A 16,420-nucleotide genomic window follows, 5' to 3' on the forward strand; every position below is an offset into this window, starting at 1 on the left:
ATTTTTTCCATTAGCCATTTCTACTGTGAATTGTTCTTTAAGTGCATGTGGTTGTTGTTTAAGTATGCGTGCAAAATTATGGTTCACGATGCTTTGCTTCGCTCCACTATCGAACAGAATGCATGCATAGGAGTTATCGAGGAGGAACATACCAGTTACCACTGTCGGGTCAGCAACTGCTTCCCCATGGCCTATTGCCAGTACCATCCCTGCTCCGCCAGCATTCTTCACTTTGGGGCAGTCCCTCTTGTAGTGGCCTGTTTCACCACATCCATAGCAGGTTGGGCTCGCGCCAGAGCTAGGGACTTGGGTGATCGGCCTCGCCGGGGATTTACAGAAATGGACGGTGTGTCCTTTCCTGTTGTAGTTAGAGAACTGCATTTCACGGTAGGGGCCGTTGTGGTGGAAGTTGAATTTGTTGCACTTAGGCAAACTTCCAGTATACTGTCTCACCGGAGCAGTATCAGCAGCAGGGGTTAGCGCGGCATGAACAACCACAACTTGCTGCTTTTTAGCAGCTCGTTGTTTCTTCTTGTTTTCCCAAAACTTCCGCTTAGTTTCAGCGGGTTTGGAGGGTTCCGGGATGGCTAGGGTTGTTGTTGTTGCAGGGGTTTTGACTACATGGTCAATGAGTCGCTGTGCCAGTCGCTTGGCATTGTCGAAGGTAGCGGGGTTTGATGATAGGACATTCCCTTGATACGGAGGCACTAGCCTCCATATGTACCTTTCGATCTTTTTCCCTTCAGTGGGAACCATGTTGGAGCAGAGGGCCACCAGTTCACTAAATCTGGCTGTATAAGCGACAATGTTGGTGCCCTTCATGGTCAGGCTCCAAAGCTCCTGCTCCAATTTATGGATTTCACCCCTTGGGCAGTATTCCTCAATCATGAGGTCTTTCATCATTTCCCAACCTATGTCGTTGGCTACAACGAGAGTTAGAGCTTTAACGTGGCCATTCCACCACGTCAGGGCCTTTCATTGAAAGGTGCATGCGGCATACTTGACTTTGCTCGCAGCAAGGCATGAACAAATTTCGAAGACTGATTCAGTCTTCTCGAACCATTGCGAGAGCGCAATGACCCCGCCAGTCCCATGAAAGGACTTCGGCTTGCAGTTGGTGAAATCCTTGTAAGAGCACTCTCTCGAGCGCACAACAGTTTCAACCAGAATAGAGTTAACAGGGGTTCCACCTCTGCTGGCATCAGTAGAGTGATACTGTGCCATGGCAGTTGTCACTGCTGCAGCTACGACAACATTTAGGGTTGCTGTATCGATGACCGGAGGTGGAGGAGGCGGTGGAGGTGTAGGGTTATTACGGGGAGATTTGCGAGGAGGCATCTTTGAGCTATAAGTTTATAAAAAGAAGCAAAGTGGTAAGAATCAATTTGTAAGTAAGGTGAGATTGACACATAGACTAACTAACCATAGCCCAACAATTGAATGAGTGTTTGCGATCATAACAAGGAAGATTAGTAGGAAAACACAAGTGTAAAGATTCTTCCCACAGAGTAGGTAGTTGTCAATAATACTGGTATTACTGATGTAATGAGTTCAATGAAAATCGACCTAACAGTTGGTCTTACATCATACCATACAAAAAGTTTGACGGTTCGTAGATTCCTAATTAGAGTACTGAAAGTTAGGAATATTTACAAATAAGTGCTACTTAGAGCACAGATGTTAAAGGCGAATCCTTAACCCAAAAGATAAAGATGTACTAGACATCTTCTAATGGTGATGAGTATTCATTGGGAGAACCCTGAGGTCTCTCATTTGACGTATTACTTCTTGAAGGTGTCGTTCATGAGCCCTTTGACGACCTCGAAGTTCCATGACTTCTACTTGAGAGGCAACCAGATGTTGTTGTAGGGTTTCATTGGTTCTCCGGGTCCGTTCCATGTCTTCTTCGAGACGGCGGATGCGGACTGTGTTGACACTAGAGTTGGCATCAATCTCCACGACCCGATCGATGGCTGCTCGACCCTGCTTAACATTACGAGCTATTCTGCGGATAATGACGGGCAGAGCTCGGTCCGCAGAGCCACCATCGCTAAAGTTGTAAAAGCTTCGGTCCCCAATGTATGGTAAGGGTTGACCTTGTTCGTCACTCCAGCAATTCAAGTTATCTACCCACAAGGGAGTGGGACCTGGAAAAGCTGGTCAAGGGTTGTTGTTCGGGGCTTGTCCTACTGGAGGTAGGTTGTTGACTTCGGGCTCAGAGTCCGATCCATCCGAGAAGCCTTTAGCTTGATGATCATCCAACGGAATTTGGTGCTCATCATCGGACTCTGCTTCGAGCCATCCAACGTTGCCTTCATTCGGAAAGTACGGGTCGCCATGATGGAATCCAGCCATTTAAATCTACGCGAGAAGAGAGGTATAAGAATGTAGCATATAAGTAGTTCGTAGTAGTACAAAATACTCCTATAGTATTTTAGGCTTTACTGATCTATGTGTGGTATTGTTGGTAAGTTTTTAGACTTGTTAACATATCACAGCCATTCTAGGGCATATGCTAATCACTCCTCGGACCAGCATAGTTGATCAGGCTATGCCATTCCCAGGACTGACGATATATCCCCGAGCTTACCTGTGATATTTAACAATCGTAATACTTTTGTTCTTGTCATTGTGACACTGATTTTTAGTATGAATGCATACTAGTATACTTAATTAAATATTTTAGTATTTAATGTATAGACTCTTGGTCAGAGTGTTTTAATCCCATTTGGGTTTAAACTTTAGTATATCTTTTATGGGTTAATATAGTTGATTCACTATAAACAATGCTCTGATACCAATCTGTCACACCCCAAAACCATGAATGGCAGAAACGTTCTGGGGTGGAGGACGTCATGTAAAGTATCACAACACAGTATAACAGTAAATAAGCAAATAACATCATCGATTGCATTAAATATATAATTTTAATACAAGTGTGTTCTTTACATTTATAGACACCAAAAATAATGTAAATCAAAATAATAATATGAGTCTTGAATGCGCTCCATCTTCTTAAAAGCTGGTCTCGGTACCTGTCTACTGATGACCTGAGAATACAAGTTATTTTGAAACAGTTTATCAACATAAAGCTGGTGAGCTCATAAGTATTTTAGTGTCGGTGTTTGTTATCAAAACGTTTGAACATGTCTCAAGTGTAATTTTGTAAAATGTATGTAAACGTTTGTAAGTGTTTGTAAAAGTTTGGATCTCTCAGAAAAACCTATATTTTCTATTAAAGTAGCCTTCTACCAATGCTTAACTATTTTGTATGTTCGTTTACTGTAAAAGTGTGTAATTTACTCAAGTGTAACTATCATTCTCAAAATATAGTTTATACATAAATGTTTAAGTGAAAAAGATCACTAAATGTGTAAAGAGTAAATTAATGTAGTACTGTAGTGTTGTATTATAGGAACTACTGTTGTACTAACTACCTTAAAGCGGATTTATATTAAGGCCTCATGTGATTAATTGTACCATACTATCGACTTGATAAACAATGACAAATGTAGGTCGTAAAATGATATGACGTTTGGCACCCGCTGACCTGCAGGTCCGGCTGTAGCTAGCAGCAAGGTGTAGGATAGTCAATCTAGTATAGATCTATACGCAAACTCATGCTCTCCCTCCAAGAGAATTCTGGCTACAACTCGGGCCATGACATTTAATGCATGCTCCGATACAGTGGATCACAATTGTTAACGTATTCATGTATGTGTAATGTAATGTTACTTGTTCTAGTATCGTTGTATATGTTCTTCTCTAGTATAGTTGTATATGTTCTTCTCTAGTATAGTTGTATATGTTCTCTTTATAGTATAGTTGTATATGTACTCATAGTAAGGTAATCTATATGTTCTCATAGTAATAAGTATTGACTCATAAATGAACTGACTCATTGATCTAGAAATTGTAGTAGTATGATCCTGTGTTACCCCGATGGTAACTTACTAATGATGTAACTAATACGCATGAATATTGAAGTACTTTTTACATCTATATATGTACAATTGATATATAATTAATATTGAAACGACCTTCGGACGGTTACCCGAAATCCCACCAGACCACATCCAAATCGAGAAAAAGGAAATAGGGTGGATGGCCTTCCTAAGCCCTTTAAACATTTCTTATATATCTATACATATATGGGCATGCAATTTATAAGAAGTAAAACAAAGTTTAATAAAAGCATTTGATAAGTAAAAGAGTTTGTAAAACATTTTGAAGTAAAACAGTTTGATAAACCGTTAAAACAGTGATAAAATCATTGGTTTTCTAGTTATTAATCGCATGTGATTAATGTAATCACATGTGATTGATGTAATAACTATAATTATTTAACTTGTATCCCCCCCCCCCCCATAAAGTATTTAAAACGTTTAAAAGCATTTCAAAGGTTAATTAAAGGGGTATGAACTCACTTGTGGTGAGTGGATCGGATTGAAGTATCTGATACCGTGCTAGGTGGCAACGGAGACTTGTACACACGCACGAGCCTAGTTATCATATAATGAACATATGTATAACTAATTAGCCTTATTATAACTAATAATATGAGTTGGGACACTCTAGAACCTGAAAACACTTTGTTTCAAGTGTTAAAGTTCACAAGGTTTGCATCCGAGTGCTAGTAGGGCATAACTAGCGTGTTTAGGGTCCAAGGGTAAACTCCTTGGGAGTTTACGGTCTGAATGACCTTTACCCAGTAAACTCTAGGGTTTATGGTCCAAACTCCAAATATTGTAATCCATGAGTTGTTTTGGAATTTAACAAGTCCATAGAAGTAACCTTGCTAAGTGGTTTAGCTCTTGGAATTGATAAAGACCACAAAACACCCTCCTTGAGGTGTTTACGGCCTAAGGGTATTTTCCCTTGGGTTTACTACCGTAAACCCTTATGGGAAGTGGTATTACCATTGTTTTAAGTCCCTATCACAACTAGGTAAACATGTAAGTTAGTCTTTAGGGTTAGGAAAGGAATATGACTCATTTAAACACCTTTTTGGGTGTTTACGGTTTTGGGGCATCCTTAGACCGTAAAAACCTATATTTTGTGGTGTTTGATGTTTTTCAAAGCTTAAACATATCAATGGAAGGTTCAAATATGTTAAGGTAAGTCTAGGGCTTCAAACTAGGGCTTAAAATGGGACTTAAGCCAAATTTGAGGGACTTTATGGTGTTTGCGGTCCAAGCATCTTCTTGGACCATGAACACCTCAATCATGGTGTTCTTAGCTGATTTACTTGATGTTTGTTTGATAAACTAGCTTACAAGCACTTAAGGATGAGAGTACTTACTATAATGGTGCTTCATTCGAGCTAAAAGGGCCAAAAACACTTAGTGGGTGTTCTTGGTGTTCTTTGTGTTTTGAAAAATCTAAACAAAAACCGGAAATGAATGGATGAATAGATGCACAAACACTAGATTAAGTGTTTTACTAACTTGAAATGGTTAGAACACTTACAACATCGGAGTTTTGGAATTAAATGTTGGATGACAGTTGAGAGAGTTTTTGGGAGTTTACTCTTTTCACTATTTGGGGAGTAAACACAATGACTAGTTTATTGGGATGTAAACTCATACATAGGCATGAGTTTATGGTTTTTGTGTGATTCCTAAACCCAAAACATAAAAGTTTAGTCGGGTGGTTCTAATACGCGAAGTGTTTGCGGTTTTCAAAATATAAACCCGAGACGACACTTTCTATCACTCGTTCGTTTAAATATAATAATAAAATACTTAAATGAACTTTATATTTCTTAAAAATAAGAAATAATGATATTAAATCACGATACAAAGTGGTTGACTTTTAGGGTTTGACCAAAAGAAATTTCGGGTTGTCACATTCAGTGGCTCTGGTACATATCTTCCTTTTGTTTTCCAGGACGTTCGCTCTGATAAACCAACTGTTTCATCGGCATTATCTATTGGAGCAGACCAGAAGAACTCATCGCAGCCATCTGCGTTATCTTTGTTTACAATGGTAGTGAGTTCGGCTGTTTGATGTTCGGATACTCCTTTGACTTTATATACCTGATTTGGTGTTGTTCTCACCTTTGGGTACACAACAACCTTTTCCTTAAGAATCGGGGACTTATTTTGTGACAGACTAGTGAACTCCACAGAATTTTTGGAAATAAGATTTTTGTGGTTTTCTTGTTCGCTTTTGACAAACTCGGAACAATCGACTTCATCTTCTACAGAAATTACACTCATATCATCATCCTCATTAAGTTCAGATGCGTTTTTAACATCAATTTTATTTTCCGAACTTAAATTGGCATTCAATGAGTCAAATTTTTGTATGGTTTCGGTCCTTAGTTTCAGCCTATCGTTTTCATCCAAAAGATTTTTCAGCGTGTCCTTATGGTCCTTAGACTTTATAAAAGATTTTATTTTGTCTAGACCATACATGTAAGTGGGATTCACATCATCATATGATATAACACTTTCGCAATTATATGCTTCAGCATCGATTTCATCCTCCTTAGACTCAAGGAAGGGCAAAATCACGCGATGAATTTTCTTCCCTATTTCACAATTCAGACGAAGTTGAGTGATGTTAGCATAAAGATGTTTAGCAATTAAAGAAAAAACATTTTTCTGTTTCAAAAGTTTTAAATTGTCTCTTTGCAAATAAATGTTTTCATCTTTGGATTTAATCAGCTCCAACTCCTTCAGCTCTATCCACATCCTCCGTTCTTCACTCTTGGAAGACACCCTGCTTATTTGGTCAGTTAGGTTAGAATTGGTGACCCGTGTTTGAGTTAAACTACTATCTAGATTTGAGATTTTTGAATTTAAGTTTTTTAATTCTTTTTCATACGAATTTTGTGGGACTTTAAATGAAACAAAAAAGGATTGTACCTTCTTGATCAATTCATCTAGCTCATTGATCTGCACACTGAGAGGTTTTGCTGTGAAGCATAGGTCCTCTAGCTCCTTGGAGTCTTCATTCCCACCATCCGTATTGTATCCCCTCATTTGAGATACATCTGTCACCATCAAACACTTCCCACCGCTTTCTTCACCTCTTACAACGTAATCCTCTCCATGAGATGGTTTCCTGACCTCATCATCCTCTGAGTCAGATGACCAAACCTGCACGCCACCGAACTCATCATCCACTGCGGAACCCTGCACAATTAAAGCATTCATTGAAGGGTTAGCAGTAGCTTTCTTTCTCTTGATCTCTTCCAGCTTTTTCATCAACAAAGCCTCTTCATCTTTTTCCTCATCCTTCTCTGTCATTTTCTTTAGAACGCAGTCTTTGGCATAGTAGTTCTTTCCTCCACAGTAGTAGCAAGTCACACCTGAATCTCCTTCAACTTTTTCTTCTTTCTTTGGTTCCTCTGTCTTCGGCTCCTCCCTAACCTTTTCAGAACTATAGCTTCCCTGCCAATTTCGGTTCTTATTGGTAGGGAATCTCTTCTTGATAAACCTCTTTGGATTAGACACCATCATTACATAATCTTCAGAGGTAAGATCATAGTCTTCTAGGTTCAGATCTTCATCTTCTACCACATTTTTGCTTTTAGATAGGAGGGCCAAGGATCCCAAACTTGAGACTAGATTCTTCGCTTGCATGACAATCTTTCCTTGGGATTTCAAAATTCCCCCCCCCCCCCCAGCTTTGCCAGCGAATAAGACTTGAACTGCTCGTGAGCTTTGACTGTCGACACAACAGATCTCCATTCAGATCTTAAGCCATTCAAAAAGGTGACTTTTTGTTCAATCAGCTTCCTTTCTATATCGTGTTTGATCATCTTGCTAAGAAGATGATTGAAGCGATTGAACGTCTGAGTAACAATTTCATCAGAATTCTGCTTAAATTCACCAAAATCAGATAAAAGGAAGGTCTAAATAGAATGCTCCAAATCTTCATCTGTGGAATATAGCTCTCGCAGCCTATCCCAGATTTCTTTAGCGGTACTGCAGGAACTTACCAACCTAAATGTATCATATTGAAGAGCGAATCGGATCAGTCTCAATGCTTTAATGTTGCACTGAAACGTTTCCTTTTCGTCTTGTGCCACATCTTTAACATCTTTTAACAGATCATTATACTCTTTCTGAGTTTTAATAATTCTAGATGTTCCTGAGTGAGCGAATGGTCCTGACACAATAGCTTCCCATATAAGATACCCATTGTCTTCAGATCTGATGACGTAGTCTTCAAAGTGATGCGCCCAAACTTCGTAAATCTTGAGCGTAAAGAATAGGAATCTTTGTTGTTGATCCAATATTGTTTGAGATGTTGATAGGATTAGATTGAGAATCGTCCATGCTTGATGGTTTAACCTGTTTAAAAGATCAGACTTGTAATATATAATATTAGGGCAAAACAAATAAGTATTGAGATATGTCAATTATGGAGTGAAGGCTCAATAAATATTAGTTAATGTGGAATAAACCCTAATGACTTCTTTCACAGAAGAGATGTGTATGAATTACATAGCCTCCTGCTCTGATACCAATTGATGAGATTTAAAAACTCTTTGATCGATTAGATCTTTGTAACCGGTAAATAATGAACGTAAAAACAATGAGATAAAACACAAGTATGGATCTGAATGAGTCGAATGATTAGATTACTCAATCCTCAGCAGAGCTCGATTAAGAACTTCTGCTGTAGAGGATTCTAGGGTTACAAAAGATATCTTCTAAACAGGACGTAAAATCTACTTCCAAAAAAAACTACATAAAAAGATGCATGCAAGCATCTATTAATACTCAAACCCTAACAAACAAATCACAAATGGACAGGCCCATACCGGATACAAAATAGGGCTAAAAGACGAGCCCAAGACGCAACACCATATACCCAACAAAGATCAAGGGATACATAAGAGGTATGCTTTCTTCATTGTTTTTATGTTTTCTAGGGTTGATGTAATTAGCATGAAGCCATAGATCCATAGGTTGCATGTACACTTAGGTATATTGTTGTTTCGATTTTTCCGCTACCTAGTTTTATAATGTATTTGATGCGTAGAAAACCCCACAGATGAAACGTTGTATACCTTTTGGATTGTATTTTTCATCTGAGATAGATCTGTTATGATTCAACTTATGGGTCACACATGACATAACATATAAAATGTCAATGTGAAAAATCAAAAATATTATAACTTTTTGTCCTACCCAAAAAGATATAAATACCCTTGTGATTTTCACCATTAAAAAAGGCCTAAAAAGCTTGTCAATGGGACAAAATTACAATCTTTTGCCTCACCTGAAAAAGGTGGGACAAGCATTTGATTTGGATCTCTCACATGTGAAAAAGACATAAATACCCTTATGATTCAAAATATTTAAGTCAAGGATACAATCTGAGTAACACAAGTTGTAAGGATTGCTAGCAGGGATAAAACACTACCCAACATGTTGAGTTGCAGATCAGTTAAAGTTGCAATACAAAGTATTCTCAAAAAGGAAAATGTGACCACCTCCTTCACCTCTCGCCAATCATCCTGGATCACACACATGCATTTCACTTCTGCACGTCCTTCACTTGTCCCCTCCAAGATCAAAACCTACAAATATCTCAATAATATATCAATAAAATCTTCACACAACCATTTAAAAGATCTAATCCATTAGAAACCTTCACAAAGTGCGTCAGGTTTGAAGGGACAATGATAATGTCTGGAACACTAGGCGTTTGAAGGGCTTCTAGAGCAAGCCACAAGTCCACATGAGTTTCTTTCGCGGGTAGGTACAAAGGATAAAAGTTTTATCACAAACGTAAAAATATTAAATTAAGAAAAAAATTATTATTTAAATTTTGAAAATATGCTTGTGTTGACTCAGTAGATTGTTTTGTTAGTGTGTTCATGCGATTCTTGATCCCATGTGAAACCACATCCATACTAAGTTGTTTCCGGACATCAAAACTACAGTATCCTACTTTCTCCTATATTTTTTTCACTCAATTATTAAAAAATTTCAACTCACATTTATAAATATCATCCAAATAACAACACTTAGTTTATTTGCTGAGATCATTCCTGGATTTGTAATGCAAGTTATCTGTCGATCTTGATCAGTTATATTCATATCCAAAGTTGTGACAACCCGAAATTTCCATTCAGTCAAACCCTAAAAGTCAACTACTTCGTATCATAAGTTAAAGTCATTATTTATTATTTTCAAGAAATATAAGGTTCGTTTGATTATTTTAATATTATTTTTAAACGAACGGGTGAAAGAAAGTGTCGTCTCGGGTTTTGAATTTTAAAAACCGCAAACACTTCGCGTCTTAGAAATTCCCGACCAAACTTTTATGTTTGGGTTGAAAAATCACCCAAAACCCGTGAACTCATACCTATGTATGAGTTTACTCCCCAAAAAGCTAGTCATTTGTGTTTACTCCCCAATAGTCAAAAGTGTAAACTCCAAAAATTCTCTCAAGTATCATCCAAGATTTAATTCCAAATCCTCAAACTTGTAAGTGTTCTAACCATTTCAAGTTAGTAAAACACTTAATCTAGTGTTTGTGCATCTATTCATCCATTCATTTCCGGTTTTTATTTAGATTTTCCAAAACACAAAGAACACCAAGAACACACACTAAGTGTTCTTGGCCTTTTAGCTCAAATCAAGCCTTCTACTAGTAAGTGCTTCCATCCTTGAGTGATTTTAAGCTAGTATTACATTTAAGCATCAAGAATTTATGCCAAAAACACATGTTTAAAGGTGTTAATGGTCCAAGAAGATGCTTGGGCCGTAAACACCATAAAATGCACCAAAGTGTGCCTAAGTTCTTATCTAAGCCTTAGTTTAATGTATAAACCCTCCTTGACATGTTTAAACCTTCCTTTGTTGTGTTCAATCCTTGAAAAAGATCAAATACCGACAAATATAAGTTTTTACGGTTTGGGGATCTCCCAAAACCGTAAACACCCAAAAGTATGACCATATGGGTTATTTTCCTTCCCTAGGCTTATAAACTAGCAAATACACTTACCTAATTGTGTTAGGGACTTGAAATCATGGCCATACACCCTTCCATATGGATTTATGATTTTCGAACCCAAAGGAAAAAGCCATGAGGCCGTAAACTCCTCAAATGAGGTGTTTTGTTGCCCTAGTCCATTCCAAAGGCCAAACCACTTAGTAGTAATGCTTCAAAGGCTTGCTAAACCACAAAACAACACTTGGACTTTAAAACTAGAGTTTACTACCGTAAACCCTAGATTTTACTACGATAAACTCCCAAAATCTTGACCACCAAAACGTAAACTCCAAGAGAGTTTACCCTTAGCACACTAGCCTTTCCCAAGAACACTTAGATGCAACCCTTGAGACTTATAACACTTGTATAAAGTGTTTAACATGTCCTAGAGTGTCTTAACTTTGTTTATTAGTTGTTTAAATACTAATTGTGTATATACATATATCCTTATATGTTATTAGGATCTTTGTGCGTGTCTAAGTCTTCACGTGACACCAAGCACTTATCCGATACTTCCTTCCGATCCACTTACTACAGGTGAGTTCATACCCCTTAATCAATGTTTTAACTGTTTTTAAATGTTTTATGGGGGGGATACAAGTAGAATTATGCTAGTTACTATATCAATCACATGTTACTAAGCAGCATTCAAATGATTGGCTACTCATTAGCCATTTTACCAAACAGTTTCCTTCAAATGATTTTCATAAACACTTTATATGTTTAAAACTCCTTATTACACTGTACATTTTACTCTGTATATTACATTTCAAACTTATTTACAATTGTGTTTCAAACAAATGTTTCTTTATACTAAACCGTTTTATGAAACCCATGTCTTCAATACCCTTATATAGATCGACATCAAGTTGATCTTTTCTTAGAAAATATTTATGTTCAAAGGTTTTTACAAAACTTATTTTATGCTTTTATATTATAAATTGCATGCCTATATATGTATATTTATATGATGAATGTTTAAAAGACTTAGGAAGGATATCCACCCTATTTCCTTTTCGTGCTTGAGATGTGGTCTGGTGGGATATCGGCTACCCGTCCGAAGGTCATTTAAATATTAGTTATATATCATATGTACATATATAGTCATAAAGGTTCTTCCAGTTCATTCAATGCCCTTGAGTAGCAAGTGTATACATGCATGTTCATACGTCCCAATTAGATTACTAGTAAACTACCATATGGGTAGTTTAGGAAGATACTAGAACCATTACTAGAACGCGATATCTTACAATGAGTCAGTTCATTCATGAGTCTATACTTGCTAGGTAGAGAGAATGTACATTACAGCTAGCACACGCAGAACATTTCAGTACATTACTTTATATTTACATTGATACATTTACATACAGATCTTGTTATAAGCATGCCTATATATGTATAATTATATAAGCAACGTTTAAAGGACTTAGGAAGGCTATATATCATGTATACATATATGGACATAATAGTTTCTTTCAGTCAGTTCATTGCCTTTGGGTAGCAAAGGCATACGTTCATATACTTTTACATGATTACGCTTACATAAGTACATATACATGAATACATTAACAAAATTGTGATCCACTGTATCAGAGCACGCCTTAATGGTCATGTCCCGTGTTGTAGCTAGATTCTCTTGGAGGGAGAGCGTGAGTTTAGTATAGATGTACACTGGATTGACTATCCTACACCTTGCTGCTAGCTACAGCCGGACGTGCAAGTCTGCAGCTGCCAAACGTCATTCCGTTTTTATGACCATTCGTATGTCGTTCTTACTAGTCAATAGTATGGTGCAATTAATCACATAATACCTTAATATAAATCCGGTTTAAGGTAGTTAGTACAGCAGTAGTTCCTATAGTGCTACATTTTAGTACTAAATTAATTTTCCCTGTACATATATTTAGTGATCTTTTCACTTAAACTTTGAATGTAAAAACTGTATTTTATTAAATGATAGTTACACTTGGGAAAATTACACACTTTTACATGAAAATGAAATTTTAGAACAGTTAAGTCTCGGTAGAAGGCTACATTAAGAACAGTTAAGTCTTGGTAGAAGATACCCTTATATAATAGTAGGAATCATAGGGATTTCTAGAGTTTTTCAAACGTTTCAGTTGTTTTACAAACATTTTTATACTTACGGTTCATAAACTTACAACTTCTTACATACAAATTAAGACACTGAAATACTTATGATCTCACCAGCTTCAAAGTTGATACTTGCTTTCAAAATTACTTGTATCCTCAGGTCATTATAGACAGGTACCGATGCAAGGAGAAAGGAAGATGGAGCTCGTTCAAGACTCATCTTTCATTTTGATTTCTGCTTTATTGTTTATCAAAATTTGAAAGAACACTTTTATAATAATTACATTATTAATGCAATGGATGATGTTGTTGCTTTTTTACAACTTTTCATTGTTGTGATACTGTATATGAAGTCCTCCGCCCCATAACGTTTCCGCCGTTCTTGGTTTTGGGGTGTGACAGATTGGTATGAGAGCATTGTTTATAGTGAATTAAGTATATCAACCCATAATAGATATACTAACTATAAATACATAAGGGTTTAAAAATACTCTTACCAAGAGTTTATACTTTAAATAATAAAATATTTAATTAAGTATACGTGCCTGCATTCATGCTAAAATCAGTGTCACTAGGACAATACAAAAGAATTACGATTGTTGGGCAACATAGGTGGACTTAGAGACATATAATCAAAACTGCGAAGATATAGCTTGATCAACTATATTATCCGAGGGTTGACTAGCATATGCCTAAGTGTAGTTGTGTGGTTGCAATAAGTCTAAAATCTTACCAACCCTACCACAATGAGAACAATAGAACATAACATTAAATTTAAAATAGTATAAGAGTATTTGGTGTTACTATAAGTACTTTATACTTGAGAACTAAAATGGGATCTTCATTACCAAGTTGATAGTTTCTAAGTGGATACACTAAAGCTATATGTAATTAGGATGTTATAGACTTAGAATCTGTGAAAATTTTACTTTACTCCGATTCTGTGTGAATTTGGAGTTAAGGTTACTTATTCAAAGGCCTATCCTGTTTCGATTAAATATAACTGGTATGCACTTCACAAATAGCGATGTAACTAATGAAGATTTTCTAAATAATTATCTAGATAGTTCATCTAATAATTATTTTCTTACCCCAATTCTCACGTAGATAACATGGTTGGACTCCATCCCCACGACAACCAGTACCTTTCGAACGTAGTCATTACTGGATGGTTTGAAGAAGAACCAGAGAATGATCATCCAATCCCTGTGAATGATCACCATGATGAAGATCTTTCGGACGATGCTAACTTCAAACCCGAAGTTGAGAACCTACCCCAGGCAGCTCCCGTTCCAATTCCTAACCCCCGTCCGGCTTTTCATGGCCCAACCCCAGAGTGGGTGGAATGCCTGGAAACATGGAGCCAAGGACAAGATCAGCCCATGCCATTTAATGGCGACCGAAGGTTTTACGACCTGAGAAATGGGGGCTCAACATACAGAATCTTGCCAATCATGGTCCGCAGGGTGGCCCGAAATGAGACTCAAGGCAGGACAGCCCTATACCAGATTACCAAAGTTGTCACCGATGCTAGAATGCATACCCTCCACACCATTTGTCTAGAATATGCTCGTGAGAGATCAGAGAGAAACCATGAAACCCTGTTGCAAGCACTGGATGAATCACGAGCCGAAGTCATAGAGCTTCGAGTACGCCAAAGGGTGTACGAAAGACACTTACTTGATGTGGAACATCAACTGGCTGAACTGAGAGTTCAACAGAGGGATGACCATTGCCAGTAGTAAACGCTTTACTTTATTTTCCTTATTAAAAGGAATCGTTTTCTATCTATGCCCGATGTGGCATTTTCTATGAAATTATCTTGTACTGTAAGTACTTTTGGTTACGTCCTTATGTTGTCAAGAACTATCTTCTCTGAATATGATGTAAGACCTTTACAAGGTCATTTTTCCCGAACTTTTATGTCATGAATATCAAAGATTTTGACAGTCGGCTAACTTCTGAGTCATTCTTCATTCAAGTACTTTTATCATACTTTCATTCGAGTCTATCAGAATCATGCTTTAGTCAAGTCATTGGACTGTAGTAATTTAGCTCCGGAGACATGTCCAAGTCTCTTTCAGTGGTTGGATCTTGTTATTCACCAACCCACGATACCTCGGCTTGAACGACAAACGTCTTGATACCATTCTACAAACTCACCTCCATTTTGTACTAGGACTGCATCATAGGGATGTAGTTCAACCTTTCGAGAACATACTCTTACTCTTTTCTTAAGCAATCGAAGTACATCTAGGGTCAACCAGAATCCCTCACAAAAACAGCTTCATACGTACGTCTCCTTATCAGTGAACGTCTTTTTAGCGAAACCGTCATATCAGAACACCGAAGTACTCATGCCAGGAGTACCTCATAGTTCCTTTCCTTCCAAACAAACCCCCGAAGTACCACTCCTGCAGTACATCAAGTTTAATCCAGGGATTCATGCGGTTGATATATCACTGAGGAATGTATGCATAAGAGTAATATATAATCAAGGTTCTACAGGTTTAGTATTGATGATTCCAATTTAACTTCTTTTCCCCGATGGGATGTGAGCTTAAAGAAGAATCAGTTATTTGACTACCTTTTCAATCTTAATTACATACGACTCGTATACACGAAATTGTGATTGTGAAACCATGTATGAATTCTAATATGAACTTCAGGATGGAGAACTGCCTAATTCTACGAGTAAGCACAACGTCATGTGAACAAAATTAGAACCCAGTAGGACCCTTGTAAACAGATCTCCTTATAGTCTAAACACCTACGGAGATACCAACACAGTACAGACAACTTAACGAACTACACATAAAGAGAACTAGAACACTAGGCTTGTCACCCTGGAGAACCCCAATCTTATTCTCCCAGAGAACGACGGATTGCATCATATGTGCCTCGGATATCGAGGACTCCGTCAATATTTTCATTAGAAATCGTTATCTCTGCCTCGCGTAGATGAAATGGTTAAGCAAACGCAAGGAAAGAAACTACTTCCAGGAATGGATCTGAGATCTGAATATCGCCAGTTCGAGTGTTGGGGAAGGATGTCCGTAAGACTACCTTCCAAACTCGATGCGGACACTTCGAGTCCGTAGTGATACCCTTCGGATAGGACCAATACGCCCATAGTTTTCATGAGCTAAATGAATAGGGTACGTCTTCCTTACTTGGATCGGTTTGTCATTTCTCCATATAATGACTTACTTATCTACCCTCGTAGTAAGAAGGAGCCCCTGGAAATATTACCTTCAGAGGATCTTTTCGCGAAGTTCTCTAGGCACGAGTTTGAAATTGAAGAGTCAAATTTCTATGACACACTGTTAGTGATGTGGGAAATTTCGAGTACTCTTACAAATTG

Source organism: Lactuca saligna, chromosome 1 (genome assembly GCF_052625555.1).
Source record: "Lactuca saligna cultivar CGN05327 chromosome 1, ASM5262555v1, whole genome shotgun sequence".
Classification (NCBI taxonomy): domain Eukaryota; kingdom Viridiplantae; phylum Streptophyta; class Magnoliopsida; order Asterales; family Asteraceae; genus Lactuca; species Lactuca saligna.